Consider the following 15,695-nt stretch of genomic DNA (forward strand, 5'->3'; position numbering starts at 1 on the left):
TAACGTGTTTCTGGCGTTCAAATCTGGTTCGTGACGTGTTTCTGGCGTTTGACTCCATAATGCAGCATGGAACTGGCGTTGAGCGCCAATTTACGTCATCAAATCTCGAATAAAGTATGGACTATTATATATTGCTGGAAAGCGCGCCATTTGGAGTTTTGTAGGTCCAGAAAATCCATTTTGGATGCAGGGAGGTCAGATTCCAACAGCATCAGCAGTCTTTTGTCAGCCTTCTATCAGAGTTTTGCTCAGGTCCCTCAATTTCAGCCAGAAAATACTTGAAATCATAGAAAAATACACAAAATCATAGAAAAGTCCAGAAATGTGAATTTTTAGCATAAAAACTAATGAAAACATCCCTAAAAGTAACTAGATCATACTAAAAACTACCTAAAAATAATGTCAAAAAGCGTATAAATTATCCGCTCATCACAACACCAAACTTAAATTGTTGCTTGTCCCCAAGCAACTGAAAATCAATTTGGATAAAAAGAAGAGAATATACTATAAATTCTAAAATATCAATGAATATTAATTCTAATTAGATGAGCAGGACTAGTAGCTTTTTGCTTCTGAACAGTTTTGGCATCTCACTTTTTCCTTTGAAGTTCATAATGATTGGCTTCTCTAGGAACTTAGAATTTCGGATTATTGATTCTCCTAGTTAAGTATGTTGATTCTTGAACACAGCTACTTTTATGAGTCTTGGCCGTGGCCCTAAGCACTTTGTTTTCTAGTATTACCACCGGATACATAAATGCCACAGACACATGACTGGGTGAACCTTTTCAGATTGTGACTCAGCTTTGCTAGAGTCCCCAGTTAGAGGTGTCCAGAGGTCTTAAGCACACTCTTTTTGCTTTGGATCATGACTTTAACCACTCAGTCTCAAGCTTTTCACTTGGACCTGCATGCCACAAGCACATGGTTAGGGACAACTTGATTTAGCCGCTTAGGCCTGGATTTTATTTCCTTGGGCCCTCCTATCCATTGATGCTCAAAGCCTTGGATCCTTTTTACCCTTGCCTTTGGTTTTAAGGGCTATTGGCTTTTTCTGCTTGCTTTTTCTTTTTCTTTCTATTTTTTTTCGCCAAATTTTTTTTCGCAAGCTTTTGCTTTTTCACTGCTTTTTCTTGCTTCAAGAATCAATTTTCATGATTTTTCAGATTGTCAATAACATTTCTCTTTGTTCATCATTCTTTCAAGAGCCAACAATTTTAACATTCATAAACAACAACATCAAAAATATACACTGTTTAAGCATTCATTCAGAAAACAAAAAGTATTGTCACCACATCAATATAATTAAACTAAATTCAAGGACAATTTTCAAAATTTATGTATTTCTTGTTCTTTTGAATTAAAAAAATTTTTTATTTAAGAGAGGTGAAGGATTCATGGAATTATTTATAGCCTTAAGACATAGTTACTCAATACTGATGATCATGAAGTAGAGACACAAAACATAGATAAACATATAACATGAAAACCAAAAAGCAGAGAAAATAAGAACAAGGAATGAGTCCACCTTAGTGAGGGTGGCGCCTTCTTGAAGGAACAATGGTGCTCTTTGAGCTCCTCTATGTTTCTTCCTTGCTTCTGTTGCATGATCCCTAGTGATTTTGGTGCTCCTATCCTTAGTTGCTCCCAATAATTGTGTGGAGGAAAATTTATCCCTTGAGGTATCTCATGGATCTCTTGATTTGCAGTCAAATGTCTACCACTGAGCTATAGACCCTTTAGATGAATCTCTCCATCTCCTATGACTCGAAGGTGGAAGCTTTTGTCTTCCCTTTCCTATTTCTAGAGGTTTCTCTGGCCTTAGGTGCCATCAATGGTTATGGAAAAAAAAAGCTATGCTTTTACCACACCAAACATAAAATGTTGCTCGCCCTCGAGCAAAAGAAAAAAGAATAGAAGAAGGAGAAGAAGATATGGGGGAGAGGGAGATATGTTTGTGTTTCGGCCATGTAGGGTGGGTTTGGGTGGGAAGGATGGATGGATGGATGTGAGTGGTGAAGAGATTATGGGGAAGAGGGATTAAGGTGATTGGTGAAGAAGGGAGAAGGTAAGTTGAGGTTGGTGGGGATCCTGTGGGATCCACAGATCCTGAGATGATCTTGTGGGGTCCACAGATCCTGAGGTGTCAAGGATTTACATCCCTGCACCAATTATGCATGTAAAATGCCTTTGCATACAATTCTGGCGTTTAAACGCCGAGGTGATGCATGTTCTGGGGGTTCAACGCCCATGTGCAGCATGTTTCTGGCGTTGAACGCCCGTTCCATGCTTGTTTCTGGCATTCAGCGCCAGCTCTATGCTATGTTTTGGCGTTGAACGCCAGCCAGATGCTCCTTACTGGCGTTTAAACGCCAGTAAGTCCTTCCTCTAGGGTGTGATTTTTCTTCTGCTATTTTTTATTCTATTTTTAATTTTAGTATTTTTTTCGTGACTCCACATGATCATGAACCTAATAAAACATAAAAGGACAATAAAAAGAAAAATAAAATTAGATAAATAAAAATTGGGTTGCCTCCCAATAAGCGCTTCTTTAATGTCAATAGCTTGACAGTGAGCTCTCATGGAGCTTCACAGATGTTCAGAGCATTGTTGGGACCTCCCAACACCAAACTTAGAGTTTGAATGTGGGGGTTCAACACCAAACTTAGAGTTTGGTTGTGGCCTCACAACACCAAACTTAGAGTTTGACTGTGGGGGCTCTGTTTAACTCTGCATTGAGAGAAGCTGTTCATGCTTCCTCTCATTACCTAATAACTTGGAATTTAGCTTCATGATGGCTCCTAGACATTGAGAAACTTGCTCTCCAGTTATATCTTCATCCTCTTCAGAGGAAGAATAGTCTTCAGAGCTCATGAATGGTAGAAGGAGGTTTAACGGAATCTCTATGGTCCCTATATGAGCCTCAGATTCCTTTGGGTCCTCAATAGGGAACTCCTTCTTGGATGGGAGACGTCCCATGAGGTCTTCTTTATTGGGATTCACGTCCTCCCCTTCCTCCTTGCATTCGGCCATATTGACTATGTCAATGGCCTTGCACTCTCTCTTTGGATTCTCTTCTGTATTGCTTGGGAGAGTACTAGGAGGAGTTTTAATGACTTTCTTACTCAGTGGTGCACGTAATTGTGATCACTACTTTTCACAACTCGAATAATCCCCGGTAATGAATCCAAAAACTTGGTGCTCAATACCATGGTATAAACACAACTTCACACAACTAACCAGCAAGTGCACTGGGTCGTCCAAGTAATAAACCTTACGCGAGTAAGGGTCGATCCCACGGAGATTGTTGGTATGAAGCAAGCTATGGTCACCTTGTAAATCTTAGTCAGGCAGACTCAAATGGTTATGGATGATATATGAATAAAGCATAAAGATAAAGATAGAGATACTTATGTAATTCATTGGTGAGAATTTCAGATAAGCGTATGGAGATGCTTTGTCCCTTCCGTCTCTCTGCTTTCCTACTGTCTTCATCCAATCCTTCTTACTCCTTTCCATGGCAAGCTGTATGTTGGGCATCACCGTTGTCAATGGCTACAGTCCCGTCCTCTCAGTGAAAATGTTCAACGCACCCTGTCACGGCACGGCTATTCAGCTGTCGGTTCTCGATCATGTCAGAATAGAATCCAGTGATTCTTTTGCGTCTGTCACTAACGACCCACAATCGCGAGTTTGAAGCTCGTCACAGTCATTCAATCATTGAATCCTACTCAGAATACCACAGACAAGGTTTAGACCTTCCAGATTCTCTTGAATGCCACCATCAATTCTAGCTTATACCACGAAGATTCCGATTAAAGAATCCAAGAGATAAACATTCAAGCCTTGTTTGCTTGTAGAACGGGAGTGGTTGTCAGGCACGCATTCATAAGTGAGAATGATGATGAGCGTCACATAATCATCACATTCATCAAGTTCTTGAGTGCGAATGAATATCTTGGAATAAGAACAAGCTGAATTGAATAGAAGAATAATAGTAATTGCATTAATACTCGAGGTACAGCAGAGCTCCACACCTTAATATATGGTGCGTAGAAACTCCACCGTTGAAAATACATAAGAACAAGGTCTAGGCATGGCCGAATGGCCAGCCTCCCAATGATCTAAGATAGCATAAAACTACTCAAAGATAGCTACCAAGATGAAAATACAATAGCAAAAGGTCTTATTTATAAAGAACTAGTAGCCTAAGGTTTACAGAAATGAGTAAATGACATAAAAATCCACTTCCAGGCCCACTTGGTGTGTGCTTGGGCTGAGCATTGAAGCAATTTCGTGTAGAGACTTCTCTTGGAGTTAAACGCCAGCTTTTGTGCCAGTTTGGGCGTTTAGCTCCCATTCTTGTGCCAGTTCCGGCGTTTAACGCCGGGCATTCTTGAGCTGATTTAGAACGCCGGTTTGGGCCATCAAATCTCGGGCAAAGTATGGACTATTAAACATTGCTGGAAAGCCCAGGATGTTTACTTTCCAACGCCGTTAAGAGCGCGCCAATTGGGCTTCTGTAGCTCCAGAAAATCCACTTCGAGTGCAGGGAGGTCAGAATCCAACAGCATCTGCAGTCCTTTTCAGTCTCTGAATCAGATTTTTGCTCAGGTCCCTCAATTTCAGCCAGAAAATACCTGAAATCACAGAAAAACACACAAACTCATAGTAAAGTCCAGAAAAGTGAATTTTAACTAAAAACTAATAAAAATATACTAAAAACCAACTAAATCCTACTAGAAACATACTAAAAACAATGCCAAAAAGCGTACAAATTATCCGCTCATCACTCAGCTGGCCCACTTGTGCCTCCAAATTTCTAATGGAAGACCTTGTTTTACTCATGAAACTTAAAGTGGCTTTAGACAGATCAAAAACTATGTTTGATAAGTTAGAGGTGCTCTGCTCAGAATTCTCTATCTGTTGCTGAGAAGATGATGGAAAAGGCTTGCTATTGCTAAACCTATTTCTTCCACCATTATTAAAGCCTTGTTGAGGCTTTTGTTGATCCTTCCATGAGAAATTTGGATGATTTCTCCATGATGAATTATAGGTGTTTCCATAAGGTTCACCCATGTAATTTACCTCTGCCATTGCAGGGTTCTCAGGATCATAAGCTTCTTCTTCAGAAGATGCCTCTTTAGTACTGTTGGAAGCATTTTGCCATTCATTCAGACTTTGAGAAATCATGTTGACTTGCTGAGTCATGATGACAAGTCATCATATACCTATTTTTCTATGCTTTTTCATACAATAAATTGATGATTTGTGCTTAAATAGTGAATGCTTTTGTGCTTAAATGATATATTTTCTTGATCTTTTAATTTTATAAATCTTGTAGGAAATAAGAAGAAAAAGAAGCAAAGAAGCACAAAAAAGGAGAAAAAAAGAGCTTTGGGACACACTTTGAAGTTGGAGCACACTTTGGAGCTTGAGGCCACGCTTTTAAAAGCGTGGCCCATGACCGAATCAAAGAAGGAAGCAACCAGCACGCACACTGCCCTGCTCTTGCCAAGGGCGGGGCAGAATCATGATGAAACAAAGTGAGGATTGGAGCAAATTTTCGCTAAGTTAAAATCTGGGCGCTCACAACATGACCATGCCTCCTTCAAAGGGCTATAACTTGAGCTACAAATGTCCGATTGATGTGCTTCCAGTTGCGTTGGAAAGCTGACATTCAGAGCTTTCCAACGATATATAGCAATCCATATTTGGCGCACAATTGAGGCATGAGTGAAAGGCATCTTTAAGGGCCAAAAATAAGCGAAAATAAACCAAAGTGCTTCCACCAAGGTTCGAAGCTGGAGCCTCACTCCAAAGCAAGTAGCGCTCATTTTTCTGCTCTGCCCTCTTGGAGAGCAGGGAAATGTCGTGCTCCCTTCATGAAAAATCAAGGAAAAATTGCTCCTCAAGTGCTTTCACCAAGGTTCGAACACAATACCTTCAAGGAAGTAAAGGCAAGGAGCTTAGGCGCGCACACAACTTGGCACGGCCAGCACCAAGCATGCACGGGCAGCACTTGGCGCACCATGGCAACTCTGCCCTACCCTCCACAAGGGCAGGGCAGCATCCTGACGCATCACACACACCAAGCACGCACGCAATGAAGCCGCATGCACCATTTCCCGCTCTGCCCTCCACAAGGGCAGGGCAGCCTCCTGGGAGCAAATAATCATGGGCCAAAAATTCAATATCATATAAATTCAATTCCTCACCAAATTGAATGAAGGCCATCCAAGACCCATTCTCCCTCAAATCCAAAGCAAGCAAAAGCCCACTCAACATGACTCAAAGGCACACAGAGAAGCTAGATTAGGAATTTCATTTTGTGAATTTGTTTTTAATTTCAATTTCATTTTATTTTCATTTTGTAAAAAGCCTATATAAAGGCATCACTCTCATTTCAGAAGGGAGGTTGGCTCCATTAGGGAGTAGTAGATAGCTCTCTCTTTTAATTTTCCTTTCTGCTTAAATTTTGGATCAAGAATTGAAGGAATTCTGTTTCAATTCTCCATCTGAAATTCATCTGTGTTCTTCTGCATAATTGAGGAAATTGAGAAATTGGATCTGAAGTTTCTTTTACTGCTTTCATCTTTCTTCTCTTCTGCAAGTTGTCTTCTACTTTGATCAAGGAAGGAATTGAGATCTAGACTTGTTTTCTAGTCTCTATGATTTCCTGAGATTTTCAATTTTATTCTGCACTTAAGCTGAACTTAATTTCTGTTTGCTCCTTCAAGAAATTTTGCCTTGCTGTTTACATCTGCTGCTTTTATTTCATATGCATTTTTGCCTTTCTGTTTCTATTGCTTCTAATTTACTTTCAAGCACTTTAATCTCCCTGCAATTGTTCTAAGCTTGGATCTACTGCTTTCATTTAATTTCCAGCACCCCAGCCCCCTTTACATTTGATGCAATTTAGAATTCTTGCAATTTAAGTTTCAGCTATTTTACTTTCTTGTTCTTTAAGTTACTTGCAATTTTACTTTCTGCACTTTAATTTTCCTTGCTATTTACTTTCTGTTGGCTACACTTCATCCAAATTCACCTCAATGTTAGCTTGACTAAACTAATCACCCACTAAAATTGCTTGATCCATCAATCCCTGTGGGATCGACCTCACTCTAAGTGAGTTATTACTACTTGATGCGACCCGGTACACTTGCCGGTTGGATTTGTGTGTTGGAAATTCGTTTTTCCACAAAAACACCATCAAGTCAACACTTTGTTCTGAGCCAATATGGCATTCAGAGCATCAATTTCAAGAACTCCCTTCCTCTGAGGCGTCCCATTATTCACGGAATTCCTCTCAGAAGTGTACATGAATTGGTTATTTGCAACCATGTCAATAAGTTCCTGAGCTTCTGCAGGCGTTTTCTTTAGGTGAATGGATCCACCTGCAGAGTGGTCCAATGACATCTTGGAAAACTCAGATAGACCATAATAGAATATATCTAATATGGTCCACTCTGAAAACATGCCAAAAGGACACTTTTTGGTCATCTGCTTGTATCTTTTCCAAGCTTCATAGAGGGATTCACCGTCTTTTTGCTTGAAGGTCTGAACATCCACTCTATGCTTGCTCAGCTTTTGAGGAGGAAAGAATTTATCCAAGAAGGCCGTGACCAGCTTATCCCAGGAGTCCAGGCTATCTTTAGGTTGTGAGTCCAACTATGTTCTAGCTCTGTCTCTTACAGCAAAAGGGAAAAGCATGAGCCTGTAGACTTCAGGATCTACTCCATTCGTCTTTACAGTCTCATAGATCAGTAAGAACTCAGTTAAAAACTTATAGGGATCTTCTGATGGAAGTCCAAGAAACTTGCAGTTTTGTTGCATTAGAGCAACTAGTTGAGGTTTCAGCTCAAAATTGTTTGCTCCAATGGCAAGAATTGAGATGCTCCTTCCATCAAAATTAGAAGTAGGTGTAGTATAATCACCAAGCATCCTCCTTGCATTATTGTTGTTAGGTTCGGCTGCCATCTCCTTCTCTTGTTCGAAAATTTCAGTAAGGTTGTCTCTGGATTGTTGTAATTTGGTTTCTCTTAGTAGTCCTTTCAGGTTCAGGGTCAGCTTCAACAAGAATGCCTTTTTCCTTATTCCTGCTCATATGAAAGAGAAGAGAACAAGAAAAGAAGAGAAGAGGAATCCTCTATGTCACAGTAAAGAGGTTCCTTATTGTTAGTAGAAGAAGAAAGGGAATAAGGATTAAGAAGAAGGAATAATCCAAACACAAGGGTAAGGATAGAGGAAGTGATTGGAGATTAAGAGAGGTGAAGAGAAGTGTTAGTAAATAAATAAATAAATAAATAGAAGAAGATGAGAGAGAGAATTCGAAAATTGATTTTGAAAAGGAGTTAGTGATTTTCGAAAATTAAAGATGAGATAGAATTAAAATTAAAATTTAAAACAATCAATTAATTAAAAAAAATTTTGAAAAAGGGATGAGATATTTTCGAAAATTAGAGAGGGAGAAGTAGTTAGGTTGTTTTGAAAAAGATAAGAAACAAACAAAAAGTTAATTAGTTAGTTGAAAAAGATATTAAGATCAAATTTGAAAAGATAAGAAGATAAGAGGTTAGATAAGATATTTTAAAATCAAATTTTTGAAAAAGATATGATATAGAAGATATGATAAAAAGATATAAAAAAAGATATGATTTTTAAGAAAAAGATATTTTGAAAAAGATTAAATTTTTAAAATTAAAATTAATTACTTAACTAACAAGAAACTAAAAGATATGATTCTAGAATTTAATGATTGAACCTTTCTTAACAAGAAAGTAACAAACTTCAAATTTTTGAATCAATCACATTAATTGTTAGTGTAATTTCGAAAATTTGAAATAAAATTAAGAAAAATATTTTGAAAATAATTTTAAAATTTTCGAAATTAATAAGATAAAAATGAAAAAGATTTGATTTTTGAAAAAATTTTTTTGAAAAGATAGGATTTTTAATATTGAAAATTTGACTTGACTTATGAGAAATAACTAATTTTAAAAATTTTTTACTAAGTCAACTCAAATTTTCGAAAATTAAGAGAGAAACAAGGAAAAGATATCTTTTTGATTTTTTGAATTTTTAATGATGAGAGAGAAAAACAACAAAAATGACTCACAACATGAAAATTATGAATCAAAACTCATGATGCATGCAAGAACACTATGAATGTCAAGATGAACACGAAGAACACTTTGAAGATCATGATGAACATCAAGAACATATTTTTGAAAAATGTTTTATGCAAAGAAAATATGCAAGACACCAAACTTAGAATTCTTTAATGCATGGATACTATGAACGCAAAAATGCATATGAAAAACAATAAAAAACACAAAACAAGAAAACATCAAGATCAAACAAGAAGACTTACCAAGAACAACTTGAAGATCATGAAGAACACTATGAATGCATGAATTTTCAAAAATTGCATAATAATTTTTAAAACATGCAATTGACACCAAACTTAAAAATTGACTCAAGACTCAAACAAGAAACAAAAAATATTTTTTTGATTTTTATGATTTTATGATTTTTTTTTGTATTTTCTTAATAAATTTTTCAAAAATATTCTTTAGAAAAACGAAAATAAAGAAAAAATTTTGAAAAATATTTTTGAAAGCTTTTTGAAAAGAAAATGGAAAGAAAATTACCTAATCTGAGCAACAAGACGAACCGTTAGTTGTCCATACTCGAACAATCCCCGGCAACGGCGCCAAAAACTTGGTGGATGAAATTGTGATCATCAACAATGGCTCCAAATACTTGGTAGCGCTCTCAAACGTGAATCACACTTAGTCACAACTCTGCACAACTATCCAGCAAGTGCACTGGGTTGTCCAAGTAATACCTTACGTGAGTAGGGGTCGATCCCACAGAAATTTTTGGTATGAAGCAAGCTATGGTCATCTTATAAATCTCAGTTAGGCAGATAATAAATGTTATGAAGTTTTCGAATAGTAAATAAAGCAGTAAATAAAGATAGAGTTACTCATGTAATTCAATGGTGGGAATTTCAGATAAGTGTATGGAGATGCTTGTCCCTGTTGGATCTCTGCTTTCCTATTGCCTTCCTTCATTCCTTCTTATTCCTTTCCAAGGAAAGTTGTATGTAGGGCATCACTGTTGTCAATGGCTACATCCCATCCTCTCAGTGAAAATGGTCCAAATGCTCTGTCACAGCACGGCTAATCATCTGTCGGTTCTCGATCATGTTGGAATAGAATCCCTTGATTCTTTTGCGTTTGTCATCACACCCAACAATCGCGAGTTTGAAGCTCGTCACAGTCATTCAATCTTGGAATCCTACTCGAAATACCACAAACAAGGTTAGACTTTCCGGATTCCCATGAATGCCGCCATCAATTCTAGCTTATACCACGAAGATTCTGATTAAGAAATCCAAGAGATACGCGCCCGGCCTAAGGTAGAATGGAAGTGGTTGTCAGTCACGCGTTCATAGGTGAAAATGATGATGAGTGTCACGGATCATCACATTCATCATGTTGAAGTGCAACGAATATCTTAGAATAAGAACAAGCGGAATTGAATAGAAAATAGTAGTAATTGCATTGAAACTTGAAATCTACTTCCGGGGCCCACTTAGTGTGTGCTTGGGCTGAGCTTGAATGTTACACGTGCAGAGGCTTTTATTGGAGTTGAACACCAAGTTGTAACGTGTTTCTGGCGTTCAACTCTGGTTCGTGACGTGTTTCTGGCGTTTGACTCCAGAATGCAGCATGGAACTGGCGTTGAGCGCCAATTTACATCGTCAAATCTCGAATAAAGTATCGACTATTATATATTGCTGGAAAGCTCTGGATGTCTACGTTCCAACGCCGTTGAGAGCGCGTCATTTGGAGTTCTGTAGCTCCAGAAAATCCATTTTGGATGCAGGGAGGTCAAATTCCAACAGCATCAGCAGTCCTTTGTCAGCCTTCTATCAGAGTTTTGCTCAGGTCCCTCAATTTCAGCCAGAAAATACCTGAAATCACAGAAAAATACAAAAACTCATAGAAAAGTCTAGAAATGTGAATTTAGCATAAAAAATAATGAAAACATCCCTAAAAGTAACTAGATCATACAAAAAACTAACTAAAAATAATGCCAAAAAATATATAAATTATCCGCTCATCAATGCACAAATATGAAAATAAGAAAATTACCTAACAATATCAACTCAATTCATTTATTGACTATATCTACAAGAGAATGAAAAGATTTTACCATGGTGGGGTGTCTCCCACCTAGCACTTTTATTTATAGTCCTTAAGTTGGACATTTGGTGGGGGCTTTTCTATGGTGGCTTATGCTTGAACTCTTCCTTGAATCCCCACCAATATTTGCATATCCAATGCCTTCCGGGATCCCAAACTTAGCGCATCAAGCTACCAAGATATCTCAAGCAAGTACCAAGGTCCCAAAGTTGATGATTATCTATGTATCTTCCGAGGTCCCATACTTTATTTATCAACCCCCTTTCTTCTTGATCTTCATGCTTCCAATTGTGTGACTTGGGTGACAAACTTATTGAATTCTCCTTAGAACTCCTAATCCTCATCCTAATTCCATAGAATTTAGCTTCACTCCACTTTTGGATTTCAAAGTTTGAGTTTCCATCCCCTATGCACCGTGATTCAAATTGCCCACCAATGGTCAACTCTTTCTTACTTTCCAACCCACAAATAGTTCTAGGTTGACCATCCGTTTCTAACAATGCATATTGATATCAGCCAAGAAAATTGAAAGATGAGATTATTACCCATTCAATTTGTAATTTGGATGGTGACTTAGCAAGGAAATTTTCCAATGGTCTTGACATTGTAGGCTCCACTTCCTTTGGCTCCTCCTTGATGACTTTCATCTTTGGACAACTTTCTTTAATTTTCTCTTGTTTGCTAACTTCTTCCAACTCTTTTTTACTAATCAAAATATGCATTGGAGGGTGTGCACATTCCTCCCCAGCATCAGTTTCATATCTCATGGAGGAAGCTTCAACAAGATCACCATTGTCACTTGGTGTAAAGTTGTCTTCAATGATGGAACTTCCTCCTTGTTCAACCTCCTCTAGATTTTCTTCGACTTCTTCTTCTTCTTCAACAATCTCCATCATTTCCACTTGTTGCAAAACACACTCCATTTTATTGTTCTCAACTTGATACTCTAAAATCTCCCTCATACTCCTCTCTTTGGTTGCTTTTCCACAATCATCTGTGGACATGTTTTGCTTGTGGCATGGATCCCATGAGTCCAACTTTTGACGGATGGTTGCTTGAAGCCAATCCATTGCTTTCTTGAGATGATCCTTTGATTCTTGTTCCACTTTGCTAACATAAGTAGGATCATATTGCTCTTGGATTAATGGACATAGATGTTCTTCCATGGAGGGTTGTGATGGAAAGAAGAGTTCATCATGTGGTTGGAAAGTGTTTTGGTTGTTGGTAGAAGGTTGAAGTATACGGGACATAAGTTCTTGAGGGTAGAGGTGAAACTAGTGAGTGCGGTTTGGAGCTCTTCTTGCTCTTGAGGAATGATACCAAGTGTATCATCAATAGGGGCTTTGTTAGAGGAAAACAAAGGTTGTGAGGGTAGTGATGTTGAAGTGGCGGTGGTTCCATGGGTGCTTGTTCATAATGGTTATAAGTGTGTGCATATGGAGGATATGGATACCAAGCACTTTGGTTTAGAGTCCTAAGTTGGACTTTGCATGGCTTCATTGGTCAATTTGAAACTTTTCCAAGGAGAAAAATCTCCAACTCCTTGGCATTCTTAGGTTGAGTGTGATCCTTTGAACTATACTTCTTGGCAACATTCTCTTCTTCTTGTTCCTTGCCAACTTCAATCACTTGATCTTCAATTATATCACACCCAAAGATGGAACAAGCTTTGAGAACATGCCTCTTGGATTCCTCCAAGGTGAACTTTACTACCTTGCCATCGGCCTCAAAAGAATAGACTCCTGAATGTGCATCAAACTTGAAACGAGATGTCTTCAAGAATGGCATTCCAAGTACAATGGATGATGGCTTGCCTAAATCAATGGGAGGGGTCTCCAAGATGTGAAAATCTACTGGAAAGAGTAATCCTTGGATGTCAACTATGACATTTTTCACAATCCCCACAACTGATACAATGCTATTATCGGCTAACACAAATCTCACCCCGGACCTCTTTAGGGGTGACAAGTTTAATCTCTCATAAATGCAGAGTAGCATAATGCTTACGCACGCCACCAAGTCACACATACAATCCATGAACTTCATCCCACCAATCAAACAAGTAACCAAGCACGGGCCGGGATCATTGCATTTCTCAGGAATTAAAGAAGAGATGGAATCATCTATCGGCCTTTTGTTGAGTTCAACAATTTTGTCCTTATGTGTGCAAACATCTTTGAGGAACATAGCATATTTGGGCACTTGTTGAATGGCTTGAAAGAGAGGGACGGTGACTTTAACAGTTTTAAAGATTTCCACCACGTTGGGGTCAAGTTATTCTTGCTTCTTGCTTCTTAGCCTTCTTAGCCAAAGTGGGAAATGGAATTGGCATAGGCTCTTCAAGCGGATTCTTCCTTTTTGACTCCTTGACCTTGAGTGGTTCTTCCTCACCTTTTGCAACATTTTTTTCCTCATCCTTCATCACTTCCACTTCATTTCCTACCTCTTCATTGTGGGTCTCCTCACTCAAATTTGTAGGCATAACACCAATCTCATCTAACCTGGTGCCATTCCTAAGGGTGATACTATTGATGCTTCCCCTAGGATTTGGTTGGGGTTGAGAAGGTAAATCCCCTAGAAGTTGAGGCTTGTTGGGCATTTTGTGTAGTCGGATGAGAAAGAGTTAAACGGGAGAGAGCTTCGGCTATAGTAGCCATATATGTTTCTTGTTTCTCGTGAAACTGCTGTTGCTCTTGCATAAAAGTTTGGAGTGTGTCATTCATGTAAGGATGATTAGGAGGAAGGGCTTTGTTACCTTGAGGAGGGTTAGACCTACTATTTGGATGTTGATACCTCCCTTGAGGTTGAGATTGTGGTGGTTATTGGTAGGATTGTTGGTAGTGTTGTTGGTATTGTGGTTGACCTTGGGTAGGTTGATGATAGTAGGCTTGTGCATTTGGGTATGGTTGAGCTTGAGGGGCTCGGTTCTACCTTTGATTAGAATTATCCCTCCATCCTTGGTTTTAATTTCCTCCATGTTGAGGAGCTCGTTCATTATAGTTGGACCTTTGTGGGTATGGATTGGCTACCGCCAATGTAGTGTCCTCTTGGAGTTGAGGGCACTCATCGGTGTAATGGGTGTTGCGAGCGCAAATACCACATGATCTTGATGATCCTTCAATTCTTATGGGTGGAGGTGGAGGAGATAGCAAAGCTTGAGGAATTTATTGCCCTTGGTGATTTGTCTCAACAAAATTGTCATCTCACCAAGGGTCTTTGTCAAAATGGCATCTCCGGAAGGAGAAATTTCACTTAAAGCTTTTGGTTATGGATTTCTTGCTCTTGAGTGTTGAGTTGAGTCCGCCAAGTCCACTATAATCTCCCAAGCTTCCGCGGTGGTCTTGTTTTTGGTGAGCGATCCTCCACTTGCGGCATCTAGAAGAAGCTTGTCTTGGTGGTTCATCCCTTGACAAAAATAACTAATAAGCACCAACTCGTCAATACGGTGGTGAGGGCAAGCTTCCTACAACTTCTTGAATCTCTCCCAGTACTCATAAAGAGTTTCCCCATCTCTTTGCATAATGTAAGAGATTTCCTTTCGCAGCTTATCTGTCTTCTGAGGTGGATAGAACTTTTTCAGGAATTCCTTATGTAGCAAGTCCCAATTGGATATCACATCTCCTGGTTGAGTTCAAAACCATTCTTTTGATTTCCGCTAAAAGGAGAAAGGGAAAGCGAACATCAAAACTTCTACTTCATTCGCTCCATGCCTTCTTGCAGTAGAGTATGCATCTTGAAAGTCCTTAATATTCTTAAGAAGATCTTCTCCGAGCAGTCCATTGTATTTAGGGAGCAAATTTATCGTGCCGGTCTTGAGCTCAAAACTCAGATCCAAAGCCGGATACCGGATTTGTATCGGTTGCAAGTTAATATCAGGAACTCCAGCTTTCCTTAAGCTAATTCTACGAGGTGGATCCGCCATGGTGGTGTCACCTGAGTCACTCAAAGAGATTTCAGCACTCCCCACATATGAATATAAGGTTTCCTCATTAATTGAAGAATGATGATCACGGGTTGATGGTGATAGTGAATTGGTATGCTATTCAAGCAAGCCCGATTCACTATTCACAAATGCTAGCTGGCGCCGATCTCGCATAATATGAGTTAAATTTCTTTCTATTACAAGTTAAAGTTCTTTCTATTTCGTGTTTGGAAGCGACCATGTCATTCAACTGAGGAAGCAATGAAAGCATGCAATTATGAAAAGCAAAACAAGAATAGGCAAATAAACAAGAACCAACTTAACAATCAATAACAATTAAGACTAACTAGAGAGAAGTGATATCTACAATTAGTTCCAAGTAGCAAACCAAAATCAAATATTCACATTATTCACAGATTTACAACAACCAAAATTATAGCACTCATAGCACTTAACGTGAATCCCCGGCAACGGCGCCAAAAGGTTGATGTGGCGATGACCCAATATGCTAGGTTTGGATTTTCACACTAAAAATAGGATTGGAATTGCAAGTATAG

General features: G+C 38.7%; 1 non-coding gene across 1 annotated transcript; it reads left to right on the top strand.

The window, feature by feature from the left end:
* The first annotated feature begins 14,656 nt into the window (after positions 1 to 14,656).
* On the top strand, positions 14,657 to 14,763 carry LOC130978580 (small nucleolar RNA R71). The gene has a single exon (XR_009086203.1). It is a non-coding gene; the product is annotated as a small nucleolar RNA R71 (small nucleolar RNA).
* Positions 14,764 to 15,695: the final 932 nt, after the last annotated feature.

This window comes from Arachis stenosperma, chromosome 4, assembly GCF_014773155.1.
Source record: "Arachis stenosperma cultivar V10309 chromosome 4, arast.V10309.gnm1.PFL2, whole genome shotgun sequence".
NCBI lineage: Eukaryota > Viridiplantae > Streptophyta > Magnoliopsida > Fabales > Fabaceae > Arachis > Arachis stenosperma.